Raw genomic sequence first — 15,083 nt, 5'->3', positions numbered from 1 at the left:
AAATTTCTGTCTGAACATATGAATATGTATATGCTTCATTGCTTCTGTCTGAGTTTTTCACTGCTTCTGGACACTGATGTTAAGATGGAGGACTCCAGTATTCAGATGACAAGACTATATTCAGTGAGACTGGATTTTACTGCTTCCCCACATTATACTTACTGTTTGAACTTAGATGAGTCATCTAATAATACTGTGTCTACAAAGTGTAAAAAAGTAAAAGAGCAACCACTGATCAGCTGGTAGTTTTTTTGGAAGCTACATGTGAAAACTGGTAAGGTATTAACCTTCTCTGCTGAGATAATTTTTTTCTCATGAAGATACAGGTGAAGTATGAGTTACTTAACTTAGGGTTGTGCCATCCCTCTTCAAAGTTGTTGCAGTTTTTGATATAAACATCTGAACACATATAACAAGAAAAATGTACATATAAAACTGAAGGGTGACCTCATTAATGTTTACAAATATGTAAACAGTGTCACGAGAATGGAGCTAGGCTCTTCTTGGTGGCAACCAATGATAGGACAAGGGGCAATGGGTACAAACTGAAACACAGGAGGTTCCACTTAAATATGAGAAGAAACTTCTTCACAGCAAGGGTAACAGAGCCCTGGAATAGGCTGCCCAGGGATGTTGTGGAGTCTCCTTCTCTGGAGACATTCAAAACCCGTCTGGATACCTTCCTGCGTAAACTCATCTAGGTGTTCCTGCTCTGACGGGGGGATTGGACTGGATGATCTTTCGAGGTCCCTTCCAATCCCTAACATTCTGTGATTCTGTGAAAAGAGTATCCCTAAACCCTATTTTTATGGCTCCAAAACCAATTTAAACTACCTCTTCCACCACACTGAGTTCTTGAAGTGATTCTTCATATATTCCAAACATAAGAATATGCTGTGAAGGGAGGAGAAGGATTTAGAATAAGAACCTTGTCACAATAAATAAAGTGTATCCATTATTAAATTTAGTTTAAAAATTAAGAGGAGACCAGACAGCAGAAAGGTCTATAGCTGTCAGCAGAGCCTCATAGGGTGGTTTGGAAGAATTGTTATTGATCTCCCGTCATGATCTGTTTAATTCTATTAGAATAAAGAAAATAAGGAATAGTAGCTTAATATCTCAGGTAAGATTGCAGGAAAATACTGCTATCCTTAACCATGGCCTGTTATTCCTGCATGTGGTAGGTGATTGATAGATGTCTAATCAATTAATCACTGAAAGAGTATGAGCTGTAGTCTTTGGGTCAAATCTCAAACACATCAGTAAATGTTCAATAACAGAAAAAAAGAAAAAAAACAAAACAGAAAGTCTGTGTTGAATAACTGACAGTCCATTTATTATATTCTTACCTTCATTTTAAAGAAAGTTTGGTACAAAAAGTTCTTGATTACAGCAGGAATATAGACAGAGATAAAGAGAATATTTAGAGAAAACCATTGAAGTGCAGATCTGTTGCTCTTTGATGTGGAAGCGGTTTGGCAATTCAAATTAGAAGTATCCAAAGCCTTAGAGTAAGTGTACCCTTCTTTTTAAACCCACTAATCACTAACCACTATAAATTGCTCCAGACCATGAAGGCTAATCATATAAGTGCTCTTTTTTGTCAACAGAGTAAAAAAGAAATTTCAGAGGGCAGCTGATCTCATCCTCTGATATGAATTTCAGGGAAATGATTTGAAAACCTTCTGAGTGCACTGATGATTTCCACTTGCTTCTGCACTGGTCACAAGTGGTCAGGGCGCATAACTTCTCTTTAGATGCCTCCTTGTTTACCTGTGAAAATGTGCTCTAGACTGGTGTGTTTTGCAATTAAAAGCTACTTCAAACTCACTGTGCATATCTCTACTTCAGAACCACCTTGTGACAGCATTTTATTGAAGGTCTATTGTTATTTCCTTTCTTCCTCTGCTTCTTGAAAGAAAACCAACACAACTGTAAGCTTTAAATTCTGTAACATTTCAACAGTAGTGCATATTGATTTGTTTTTCTTGTGCTGAATTTATTAATGCTTAGTAACAGTGTTTACTAAATATTCTGCCTTTCATGATGTTGATTTTTCAGCTTCCTTTTTTTTTTTTAATTGTTTTATACAAAAACTGTTCAGAGGAAACTGAAGAACTTGTTTTCTTGTTAACTGTACCTTTAGCAGAAAAGCATGTATCATGGAGGCAGAACAGTAAGAAACAGGACTTTCAGAGAACAAAGTAGCAGTGCTCACTCCTAACAGTATTCCCATTGTTTAGAGGTGAATCTGTTTCTCAGAATACTATTGAAAGCAACAAAACCAGATACCTACCTTCAATACTTTAAATCAAATTGATGTTTTTAACAAGATTAACTCTGAATATGGGGCTTAGCTGATTCAAAGCTCTGAAAGAAAGGATTTTCACTAATTTGCCTGATTTTAGACTAATGAAAAAAACAATTATGAGCATCTCCAGACCATACAATTGATGGAGAACATATCCTCTTCTCTAACTACAGATATATAATCCCCAACACGTTCAAAATCTGCAACTCCTCAGCAAAGGGATAATTTTAGTACAAGAATTAGTGTTCAATAATAAAGATGAGCTATCTTCAAGCAACAGTAAGGAAGAGAAGTAACCTGTTATTCAAAAGTGTTTGGGAACACTGGAGGTCCTCTTCTCCCAAGCAAAACACATCAGTTTTAGCACTGCCTTGCAACAACACAGGTTTCCAGCTTCTGTCCAGATTCATCAGCAGACTGTTCACAGTACTGACAGACAATCTCTACATTAAATGGGAGAAAAGCCTTAATTGTTTCTAGCAAAAAGGTACCCATAGCTTACATTTGTATACACACACACACATTTGTTTCTGGGTGCAGGATGACTGACAGAAGCAGAAGTCCCAAGCAGCAGGAGGCTGTGCCTGTGAGCCACTTTTACATGTGGCCCAATGAGGACCAAATGAATTTTAATTAAAAAGGTCAATTATTACTACTAATAATGTTACTATAATTAGGTAGATGTATATGTATATATATGTGCATGTGTGTATGTTCTTTTATTACTATATAAACCTTGGCAGAGGTTGAAGTTAAGAACAGTGTTGCTGGTTTTAAATATAGCTATGGAGTTAATCTTGAAGTGATAAAAAAACTACAGCCATGACTGTCTGTCATGCACATGAGAGCATGGAAAGGATTGTCACAAAGCTTGTTGCAGCTGTCCTTCAAAATCTCCCAGCACAACCTCTCTTTTTCTTGTCTGGGTTACACAAAAGACTAAAAATAATTTGTATCTCCTGAGGTCAGGTTGGTCTATGGCTGCAGAGAAGGGAGGAAGTCTATATTTGAGTGGGCCATCCTTACCTAATAAAAATCATCAAGCTTTTGATGAAATCATCCCAACTGCTCCCTTCTTCAAGAAGAAAAATTAAATAATTGGCTTCGATCTGAACTTTGAAATGCATTGAGATTGGTAAGAAGAAGGAACACTGGACAATTGAACCCTTCACACTTCCCAAATGTGACTTTTAGCTGCATAAATCAGAGCAGTCCTGTTGCCAGAACTGTGTCAATTTGCCTGGACTTATGATATTTTCACTTTGTTATTTTTCTTTTATATCTATTTTCAGCAGCTAGATTTGCTCTCCTATTGTTGCAAGCATCTCTGGTGTCACAGCTTGTATTGTTACTCCAGCCTTACTGAAATAACCCCTGTAGTTACACACCATACAAAGAGGCAGTTCACATTTCTATGTTGCTTTGCTTCTATGAGAAGAGTTTGATCCTGTTATATTCAAGAGTTTATGTGGGCTCCCTCTGGTGGCTAATTGACCTTACCCATCTCAGAGTCACTTTGCACCTGTCATAGTGAATGAAGACATAACTTTGGTAGAGAAAGATGAGGATACTTTAATTATTATTATTATTATTTTTTGTGTGCGTGTGTGTGGTGTGTTTTTTGTTGTTGCTGTTTTGTTTTGTTTTATTTATCATCATAAATAGCAAGGAAAGAAGTGAACACAAAAAGCAGTCTAGGTATTCCCTGAAGCCTGAAGGCAGGAAGATTTTACTCCTTTGTACTTAGATTTAACTTAGCCTTTGTTGATGTGGGAAAAACTGTTCAAATCTGGCAGGGTAACTTATTCAGGAAAAAAGTCTGGACGACCAGCTCCAGCTGTATAATCAGACTTGGCTATCTAGTAGGGTCCTCAAAAGAAAGCTTGACTAAAGCAGGTTTTTGTACTAAAGTTGAGCATATGAAGACATTATCTCATTGAAATTAGCACTTTTCCCCCATGATCACAGGGTGGTTTCAAGAAGCTGGGTTTATTCCCAAATCTATCCAGATGCCCCATTCCAGCCTTCCAGTTGCTATAGAAAGATGAGATGGACAGCAATAAAACACAAGTAGTATAAGATGAGATTAACAATGACATAAAGGGATTAATGCCTTGTGTATGGCTACAGCAGCTGATCTTGTTTCTTCATCCCAGTCCCTGCAAGTGGTGTGTAGTCAAAGCACCATGACACTAACTCAGTCATTGCTTGCTCTACAGTGCTGTCAACTGTGAGCCCTTCTTGGTGGGATGGAAATGCTCTTGTGCTCCCATACTATATCACATCATAATAAGAATCAGTGTAGAAACTGATAAGATGATGTTAAAGTCACATTTGTCTAGTTTCCTTTTGTTGCAAGCCAAATTATCTGAGTTACCTAAGAACAGAATATAAAGAAGCATGGCAATAACCATCGAACTACTGGGGGCTTACCTTGATGTGACCAGAAGGAGAATCTGGCCCTACAGAGCAAGAGAGATTAAATTTGTGTAGATGTAGGCATACAATCATAGACACATAAAAATAATCTCCTCATTTCTTAATTATGTGGGTATGAAACAAGCACTGTATCAGTATTGTCTGTACATTCATATACAAAAAAATGAAAATTTAAGGATTACCTTTTTGTAACATATAATTTTGTATGTGTTTTAAAAAATTATTCAAAAACCCCCAAATCGGATTCAACACAGCAATTGGTATGACTAATGCTTTTTTAACTTATTTACTTGTTTTTCTATTCACACCAGATTTTTTTACCTAGCTGACTATTTCTTTCCCTGACTTAGCAGCTTTTGCTCAGCTCTAGGACTTAGTGTTCTATTTTTAGAATGGCAATTTTCTTATAGAAGTAGGCACTTGAACATCCTGTTGCTGCATTCCAACAGAAAACTTTGGTGGCAGGATCAGCAGGTGAGATGAAGTCTACAACTTTCAAAGTTGACCTCCAAAACAAGGTGCACTGTGGAAATGCAAGAGGTCACAGTTCATACTTGGAAAATCAGAGGAAGGGTAGCCAAGAAGCTGGTGATTTATCAGAGTGAGCACAGATCCTGATGCTGGTTAAGACTAAAGAAGCTTAAGAGCTCCTCTGACTTGAGTCAGATGGTGATAGCTTTCAAGGAGCTTTCAAGAGGCAGCTGAAGATCAACAAATGACAAAACAGTGAGGACACTGTGTATCTTTTCCTGCTGTCTTCACAGGAGTATAAAGTCATGCAAGTGAGGGCTTGGTACCTTCTTGATATTGGCTTACAGTTGCTCTGTGCTGGGATTTCACAAGGCCTGATGTTGTGCTCCTTCTCTTTGTATTGCCTGTTCCTAAATCATGTAAGAGCTGTCATTCCCTTGGTTTGATCAAAATGTCTTGTTTTGGCTGCTTCCTGGAGAGTCAGTGCCTGTCTCTGCTGTGCTCTCTCAACTTCCAGTTGCTCAAGGATTTCTGATCTTGGTTGCGTCCGAGCTGCTCTTAGCAGCCAGTAATGAACTAGTCTTCATGAATTTATCAGTGTTATTGTTTTTAATCTCATGATCTGATTAGCCCTCACCATAACGCATTGCAAAGAGTTCCACAGCTTAGTTGTGTATTTCATGTGGTTTCATTCAAAAATTAAATAACACAAGGTGAGGAAAACAGCTGTGATACTTGTTTACAGAGTCAAATGCATTTTCCTATGAATAAACCATGATATAAATCATATATTTCAATCCACTCATCCAGGTATATGACGCATATTATTCAATGTTGGTGAATTCATAACAGGTGAACAGATAGCCCTCTAGTACCAGGTTGCAAGTTTTAAATGAAAAAACCCAGGTTCCTTCACTCTCTGAAGTAATTCCATTGAAAATAATGCTATGAAATAGCATGTGAGAAAGAAAATAGTACAAAAGTACCCCGGAAAGACAGAGCACTTAAGTACAAGTCAGGAATCTCTGGAAGTGCTGAGAGAGAAGAAAAGGAATAGCTCGGAAACACTAAGGACTGAGGACAACAATTAGCTAACTTTACCTCAGAAATAGTAAGACATGAGGCCAATTGTGCAACAAGGCTCTAGTATCTGCACACACAGAGAAGGACCATTTCAATATACACCTTGTTCTTTTGCCAATAATGCTAAAAGTAGCTAAAATAAACTGAATAAATTAAGTTTCTGTTTTATTTCCTGCTGAACTGAGTGTAGCAAGGATTTTACCTTTTAGAGTATCGACCGGAACATGTGTTTACTAGACCCTTCATAAGATTAAGATACCTGTACTCTGTGAAATTTGTGGTCATGCAAATGTGTTTATTGGCTATGCATGAAGCACTTTCTGCCAATGTTAGCTTCAAATCAAGGTCAATTTGGCAGTTTGTACGCACAAACATGCATGTGAATACTCCAGGATTCAGGCTAAGTTGTTGACGTAGTGCTACCTGTACTGTCACTTGTCAATGTGGATTTTTCATAGCAAATGTGATGGAAATGAATGTAAATGTCAAAGCACAGACTGAAATTAGAGCAGTTTGAACTACAAACATATTTAAAAGAGTATCACAGTGGTTTATATCAACTCATGTGTCTTTCATAAAATAATTTAATTAAATACAGGTAGCGTAAAAAATCAGAAATTACTTGCTTTACTTTAAACTGCAGTTATAACTGATTTGATATATTGCTTGTTTTTTTCAGCCTCACTATCTGATAGAAAAACAGATATCTACCTGAACTAAATTAACTGGTGAATTTCTGTTTATCCATTTTTAACATGTCTAAACAGGTAGAGTATTCAGCTTTTAAAGGCAGTTCATGCTCTCTGTTACTTCATCCATACATGAGATTTAAGATCTCCCCATGCTCCCTTCAATTTTACCATGAACTACCGTTTTAGAAGTAAAGCTTTTCCTTCAATACTTGTGTGGATATCAGGTCTGTAAGACCAAGCATTTTAAAGCAAAATCACATTCAAAGAGGGATCCTTACTTATGAAAAATCTATGCCTGTCTGAGACAAAAGATCTGAGTTTATGTTCAAATTCAAATCAAAATGGTAAAAAGCTGCCTGAGTGAGACTTTAAGATGTATTACTAGAATTGCCAAATGATAGGTAAGTTATTAGGCAAGCTGACCCATGCTCTGCTACATTGCACGCAGCAGAATTTGAGGAAATTATGCCTTTTGAGATCAGAGGTAGTAAATAAGCCAATGTGTGGCAGAAACCTTGACATAAAAACCTGGTCATAATTATATCTAATTTAGTTTTTGTTTTAATGTTTAAAATTTATTATCTTGATAGCATCTAAACAATTATGTCCCTCATTCTTCTCTGGAAATATATTTTTTTTTTCTTCAAGTATGAATCAAGATTCGGGACTGCAAACTCTCTTTTGAATGTATGACTATTACAGTACTCAGAGATCACTAGACTGAATATGCACAAAGAGATCAGAATATCTTTCACATCTCATTATTGGAGCCTTTCTGCTGTTAGTATATACTTAACCTTATCTGTTTTCTCACAGTTTTGTGTATAATGAAACCACGCTTTGAATGCTTTTCTTTAATTTTTTGTTTGTTTGTTTTCAAATGGAGATCAGATTTCATATTCACATAGGCATATGCTATTTGACATAAAATACGAGGAGGTTTTTAGGTTTTTTCTAGGTTGATACTTTTCAGACATTTTATTATACACTGACCAAATAGTCCAGTTTCCACTTTGTTTTTCCTTTCCAGGAAGAAAAAATGTGGTAGTTCTGTGCAATATATATTTTAAGATGACCAGCAGAGCCATAGACAGACTCTTGCAAATGTAGGCAGAGACTAAGGGATGCTTATCTTCTTTGTTTCACATATGTATTAGGTGAGTTTCATTCTACCTAACTTCATACAGCAGCCAATTGTTGTGGTTGTTTAGGCTTAAAACTGACTCATCATTAAAACTACTTTCATTTTCATTTATTTTCAAGAGTATACTTAAAAACTGTATCTGTTTGTAACAGTAAAGAAAAATTACTAATGCAGTTTGTTAGCTGAGAATTTGTCTGACAATATCCAACACAACACATCTGAAATCATCCAACCAAGCTGTTGCTGGAAAGGATACTGATCTGGGAAGCCTTTTTCTTTTAAGTTGCAGATTTTCTAGATCTGTAACAATAGACATCCTCTTTTACATACAAAATAGACCCACACTATTTCTGAAGAAGAAATGATCTTGAGAAGACCACATCATTGCTTGAAACACCTTGTGTTTCATGGCATAGACAAAGTTAGATAGGCCAACTTTGATCAGTGGTGGTGTGAAAAAAGTGCGTTAAAGATTATGGAAACCTCTCCTCTTTGGTGTATTTGATGGTACATATTGGCAATAGATGATCTAGCCATGGTAAATTTTCTGCCAGCTGTTGTTGTGTTTGTTTGTAGGTTCCCATAGAACAAGGGTGTGGACAGATGTCACACGTATTAACACTGATGAAATAGGGAAGAAGGTTTTGCCTTCTTGGTTGTAGGGTTCAATCTTGAAAAAAGTCTTAAAAAAAATATTGAAACCCAAAAATTTGACATAAAAAGTTTTACATTTGCATTTTAATGCAATGCGTGGTTTCTAATACAATGACAGAACCTCAGGGAGAGAATGAGGCCCCAATGGCACATGGATATTTGCAGAGAGAGTACTACTCAAGGAAACTTACTTAGCGTAATTTAGATGGTTGCTGATCAAGAAGAGATCAGGATGTTTATCTGTTCATTGCCCATTTATTTACTAAGTATTATAAATGGCATGTAATAGTTTTTAATTCTCTGCCTGTTATGCACTCCCACACTGATAAATGATGTGATATTTGGAGCTGATGCTGAGTCCGTCATAATATAGCAGACCTTTGAGTTCTTGGGGCAGTGTTCTTCCAAGAATCTCTTTGATTATCTTCCTATCACTGCCTAAGTTGACAGAGATGCAAATGTTATTGCTAGTCATAAAATTATCCAGCCACAATGTCCATCTATATGACCTGCAGTGGTTGTGAATGCCACAAACTGATTATGTACTGTGTAAAGAAGACTTATCCTGTAATTTCTTCTAACTTTATTGCCCTTAATTTAATCAACAATTGCCACATGCTACAGGTTAAAAAGAGAGGCTAATATGCTCCTATTGTAAAGATTAAAATTCAAAGCATCTCTGACAAGTCTCCTTTTGCTCCTAACCTTTTCAGGGAAAGGAAAAAAAAAAAACAAAAAAAAATGTTGGCTATTTAATATCTTTCTGTTTGCATTTAATCTTTTTCCTGTTTCTGCCTGAATCTTTCTTCCATCCCCTTCTGCTTCCTATTTACTCTTCTCCTTTCCTGGCTACACTATTCTTCTGTCTACAGCCAGTTTTCTTCCTGATATATAAATATATCAGCTATTCCCAACAAAAGTCAGAGACCTAGGTTCAAGTACATCCTTAATGATACAGACTTTGCCTGATGATTTAATAGTGTTGTTCAGAATTGTTTCCACGTGAACCTCAGTAATAACCCTTGAAATGTTCTTGTTTGCAATAATAGCATTAATGCCATCTGCTTTTTTAAGCATCAAAGAGACAGCATGACTCATGGACAAACTGAGGAACAATGGTAATATAGGAGCTACTGAGGAATTTGGTCAATAGAAGGAGAAAAACAGTGAAACCCTAGGATTGTACTCATTGGTTGATCTCTCCCTGTTCAACTGGACTACTGAATATGGCTATGTCTATATGTGAGTGTTGAAAAAATGAACATTAGCACATCATGTGCCCTGGGGCAATGAGCTTCATATCACCTTGTGTATGGAAGATGTCACTACGGGCAGGACTGAAAAGCCCTGCTTGACAGTACAGATGTAGAAAACTGTTCCTAAGGCCTTTCTTCTGCCTAAGTGTGTCTCTCCCCTTTTACATCTGCTGTGTCAGACTGCAACAGTCTGTGATATACGTTCTGAAAACCTGTGCCTTCAGTACCTTTGTCCTTGAGGTATACTTTTACTTGGAGGTGCTCTATAAAAGCTAAAATAGAGATTTTCTGTAAAGAGGTATTATTACCTCAGTATCTGCAGTAGTCCCACAGTGTTTACTATTCTCAGAACCAGTGCAGAGGTAATGTTATCCATTCATCACAGATATACAAAGTCTTGAAGGGATCTGCTCTATCTCAATATTTCTTAGCATCAGAGCATCACAAACATTGCAGCTGCCTGCTTACTGGCATTACATTTTTTCTTTTTTTTTTTTACTGTATAAAGTGTGTTTTAGTAGTGAGCAGACTAGAGTGCATTAATATATACTTTGCTGCTTTTTCTGTGATTATAAAGAAGCTAAGATTTTATTACTGCATATTGTTTATCAACAAGTTTTTGCTTTGCTGCTAGAAAAAAGTCCCTCCTGACTCAAGGGAAAGAGTGCCACCTACCGTATCTCCAAAACAATTTCTCCAGCAGAGTGGGGCTTCCTTAGGAACTCGTAGAACTGTCCTAGTCCAAATACGCACTGGCTGTAAAGAACACAAATCTCAGCATAGGGTGATATATGCATGGTCTATTTAGCAGCTAAAAACAGGTGAAACGTTCTGTTAAGTGCAATAGTATAAACGAGGTAGCCTGATAGAAATTTTTGATCATGAAGAACTGAAGAATACTATCCATATATGTCCAGAATAACAGAGGACTCACAAATTGTCACCAGCTAATTGGAAATGCTTTTTCATCCCAGTTTTAAGAGTATGTTTCCATTAAAACAGAATGAACTAGACCAGACATATATATGTAAGAGTGGTTAATGTTGTCTTTCTAGGTGGAATTAGATCTGCAGCTTATATTAAATCAGTATAGAATGCTCTTAGAATAAAAAAGTTCAATGCAATATGAAACTCATTTTGCCATCATGGCTGGCATGGACAAGAATATGTGTGGTTATGTTTAGATGTATTGGCATAGCTGAACTGTGCTGATTCCATTGGGTTCATTGGCACTGTCAGATTCCTCATTCTATTTCAGGGAGCCATCTGTAATTATACTACAGTACAATGGAGTTGAATGACCTCCCTATTTGTTCTGAAGGTGGAAATTTCAGATATGAACCCTGAATATGAATTATCTGGCCTCTAGGAAAGTCCTTTCAAAAGCATTCAGATAAGAAGCATCTAAGATCCTTTCTGAATTCAGTCAATCTGAGAATAATCAAAAGAATGAACAATACTTCTTCAGACTTCAGTTCCCTGTGCTGTCCATTTGGATGCTGGGCTTACAGAAATGCCTTCAAGGTAAGGATTGCAATTATAGAGTGAACAAGCCCCAGCTTACATGTTGTTCAGGGAATGCTGCAAAATTTTAAGTAATAGAAGTTCAAAATCAAAGTTATTATCCCATCATTATCCACACTACAACGTTCCCTTGCCAACAATAAGCCAAGATATGTAAAAGACTATGCCTGGAGTAACATAAACAGGACACTTTTTATGAGTATATAAAAGCAAAATCCACAGAAAGGAATTAGAAAGCAACAGTAATATACTCTTGAATCACACTATGTCCTTCATAATAATTTAAGTTTCTTTCAAAGGTGGTTTATGGAACAGAAGCTGAGAAGTAACAGCGAGGTTGCCTAGTGAAATTTAAGTTGAACATATCGTATTTTTCATGTACACTTTCAGAAATTCAAATTAAAAAAAAAAAACAAAACACCTTATTAATGGTATACATAACATGCATATTAGTAAGTAGATGCTTACCTGGACTTACTGGATGAGAATTTCACTCTGTCCATCTTTTTACAGACTACCATTACCAACTAGCCCTTTCCCCACTTCTCTGAGTTAATTGTAGCATTGGAAAATATATATGGCATATCTATGTGTAAAATAGATACACAGGGGATTTTTAGAGGTACAGGGCCATTCACTTTTTTTTCTTTAACAAAGTATTTAGTTTGGTGATGACATGGATTTTGACAGTTACTAAGGTGGAGGCCATTCAGTTTGGCACAAGGAATGCTTATTAGAATAGCTAGTAACAGATGACAAAGGATTGCTTAATTTTCAGGTAACTATTTAAATGAATGTTTTGGCCCTCAAGCCTGACAGATGCATGCTTAAGGGAGGAAAAAATCAATTATTAATAACAATCTCAATCATGCTAAGAGAAATAGCAACAGAAACAGGATTGAAATAGTGCTGCACAGGGAGAAAGCAGGCTGAAAGGAGGAATATGGTATGTGTCTTGATACATGCAATTGCATCTCAAATACATTTTGGAGGTAGCAGTATGATAACTTGTATTCATCATGTGTTATTAATAGCTTCTCCTGTCCTCTGTTCACTAATTCATCTCAGCCATGACCACTTTAAGCATTTCAAAATCTAGATCGGCTTTCCAGGGACATGCAAAGAGGTATTACTAACAGTAAAAAACAAACCAACACAAAAAACCTCAGTTTTCTTTCAGTTAAGACATCAAGAATTGTGGGTTCAGCACTATTTTGAGCTCTCCTAACAGTGGACAATGGACAACAGAAAATTAGGTGTCTTGATAAGAGCAGTAGTAAAGGGAAAGAGTGTTTCCCTGAATTTGAGAGAGAGGAAATTAAGACTGTTTAGCCACAGTTTAGGGAAATAAATATTATTTGGTCTGTTCTTCAGGATGTATTGGACAAAAAATGCCTTTCTGAGTTCTGTGGCTTTTTTGTCTCTTGATCTCAAAGTTGTCCAGTATAGCTCATCTAGCCAGACTGCATTGCAAAAGCTGAACTGTAGCTCTCCTTACTTGTGGATTCAGGAAACCAGACCTCAGGTTGTATTTCATAGAGCTCACTTCCCAGCAACTGGGCTGAGTTCAGTGCCACACATGGTTTGTCATACTTAAACTAACAGTGTTTGGTGCTTAAATTTAATAATTGTTTTATTGGAAGCACTGAAACACTGTTGATAACATCTTGCATTAGAGAAGGTACTTCTGTGGTCTAATTTTCATCTTCTGCATAGGCAGAGACAAACTTTTTCCACTACTACAGGTCTATGTCTTGGCAAATACGAAGCCTGCTCTGAGTTCAGTGTCTCAGATCAAAGGACTTTGGTGCATAGACAAACTTATTGGTGGGAAAGATGTTTGAACATCTCCATTACCATGGGCATGGCAGGAAAAATATCTTAATTGGACTGGTCAGGGTTTTCTGTTGATTTTGACTCACTTTTAAATAGTATTTAACTGAATCAGTAAAATGAATGGGGAGCCCAAGGGAAAGTCACCTGGCCACACCTGGCAGGAGCAAAAGGTCCTGTGCTTTGGCTGCATATATAGGAAAGACCATTCCTGCTCCATGCATCCCATCTGCAAGTGACAGCAGTAGCAAGCACAACTTCCCAGACCTCTAGAGTAACTGAAGAAGGCCAGTAGAGTTATTTTTCAGACTCCTTAGTAGTCTCCTGTCCTGGACAGTTATCCACCTCCGTCAAGAATCAGACCTGCTCTGTAATCTGCCTGACATCTGCCTTTGGCTTGGTGAAGTATTTGAAGTATGGAGCCAATACTGAATATCTGAGTAGTGCTTTTATGAATTAATTAGACTAGTCATATTGTTAAAGGTAAGCAAGTGGGTTTATGCTTTCCTGGAGTAGGACAAAACACTCAATAGACTGCAGAATAATACAAAAATACAATGAAAAGAAATTTCATCCATAAAAATGTAACTAAATACATCGTAACATTAGAATAGGTCCCAGACCAAAATTATGTCTCTGAATAACTTTCAGAGATGTTTAAAAGGGTGGATGCAAATTAAACAGGAAGGCACAGCAGCAGTTACAAAACCAAGAAGTTCACATTTCCAGAATCCGAAGCAGAAGGGTGAGTCAGCATAAACAGAATTCAGGAGAGGTCTTTGAATTAAGGATTTTTAGAAAGCAGATCAACTTCTCATCATTGTGAAAATAACTCACGTAACATATTTATAACTTCCAAATTTATTCCATGTTTGCATCTCCCACTTATATCCAGGTATTTCTTTTGGATATATAAAATGGGGGAAAATGCATATATATTACAAGGAAAAGTCTATTATAATACAAGTCCTTAACAGTATGTATCCTTTTCTTAGTAAAGGAGCAAATATCCTTTCAAGTCACTTTAAACTATGGAGTCCTGATATCAGTGAGCTTTGTACACTGAATAACACTGACCCAGAAAATGAGTTTTCTGTGGAATTGAAATTCATTCTCATTGGTATATGAGGCTGCCACACCTTAATCTGAGGAAAGCACTATATTTTCTTCATTGTTGCCATTTAGCAATATTTTAATAGAGTACTTTAAAAAATATATTTTATTCATATTCATATATATATTTATACTTATGTACTTATATATATTTTTATTAATTCTTGGATGGGATATGTAATTTATTGCATGCAGCCAATTGATCTCTGTGCTTCAAGAAATTACTTATAGCATAAGTATCCAGCATAAGTATCCATCATTGACTTGATTCCAAAACAAAAAAGAGAAATCATTGCAACCCTGCCCTTCCTTCTTGCTGTCTCACTGAAATGACAATTTACAATCACGTCTTAATTATTCCAGTCACTTAATTCCCCATAGGAATTAAATAATAGAGTAGAAAAAAGAACTATAGAAGCTAAGATATTTGTTTGGATTAGGCAGATTTCTAGACCACTTAGGTTGGCTTTCCTAAATCTTATGCCAGCTACCATTAGAAAACAAATGAAGAGAATAGGCCAAACACTTAGAACATTTTAAAAAGCCAAATAAATTGTAAGTGA

The sequence above is a fragment of the Nesoenas mayeri genome, assembly GCF_963082525.1.
Source record: "Nesoenas mayeri genome assembly, chromosome: 2".
In the NCBI taxonomy this organism is placed as follows: domain Eukaryota; kingdom Metazoa; phylum Chordata; class Aves; order Columbiformes; family Columbidae; genus Nesoenas; species Nesoenas mayeri.
The sequence above is the reverse complement of the archived record's forward strand: the minus strand, read 5'-3'. Positions refer to the sequence as shown.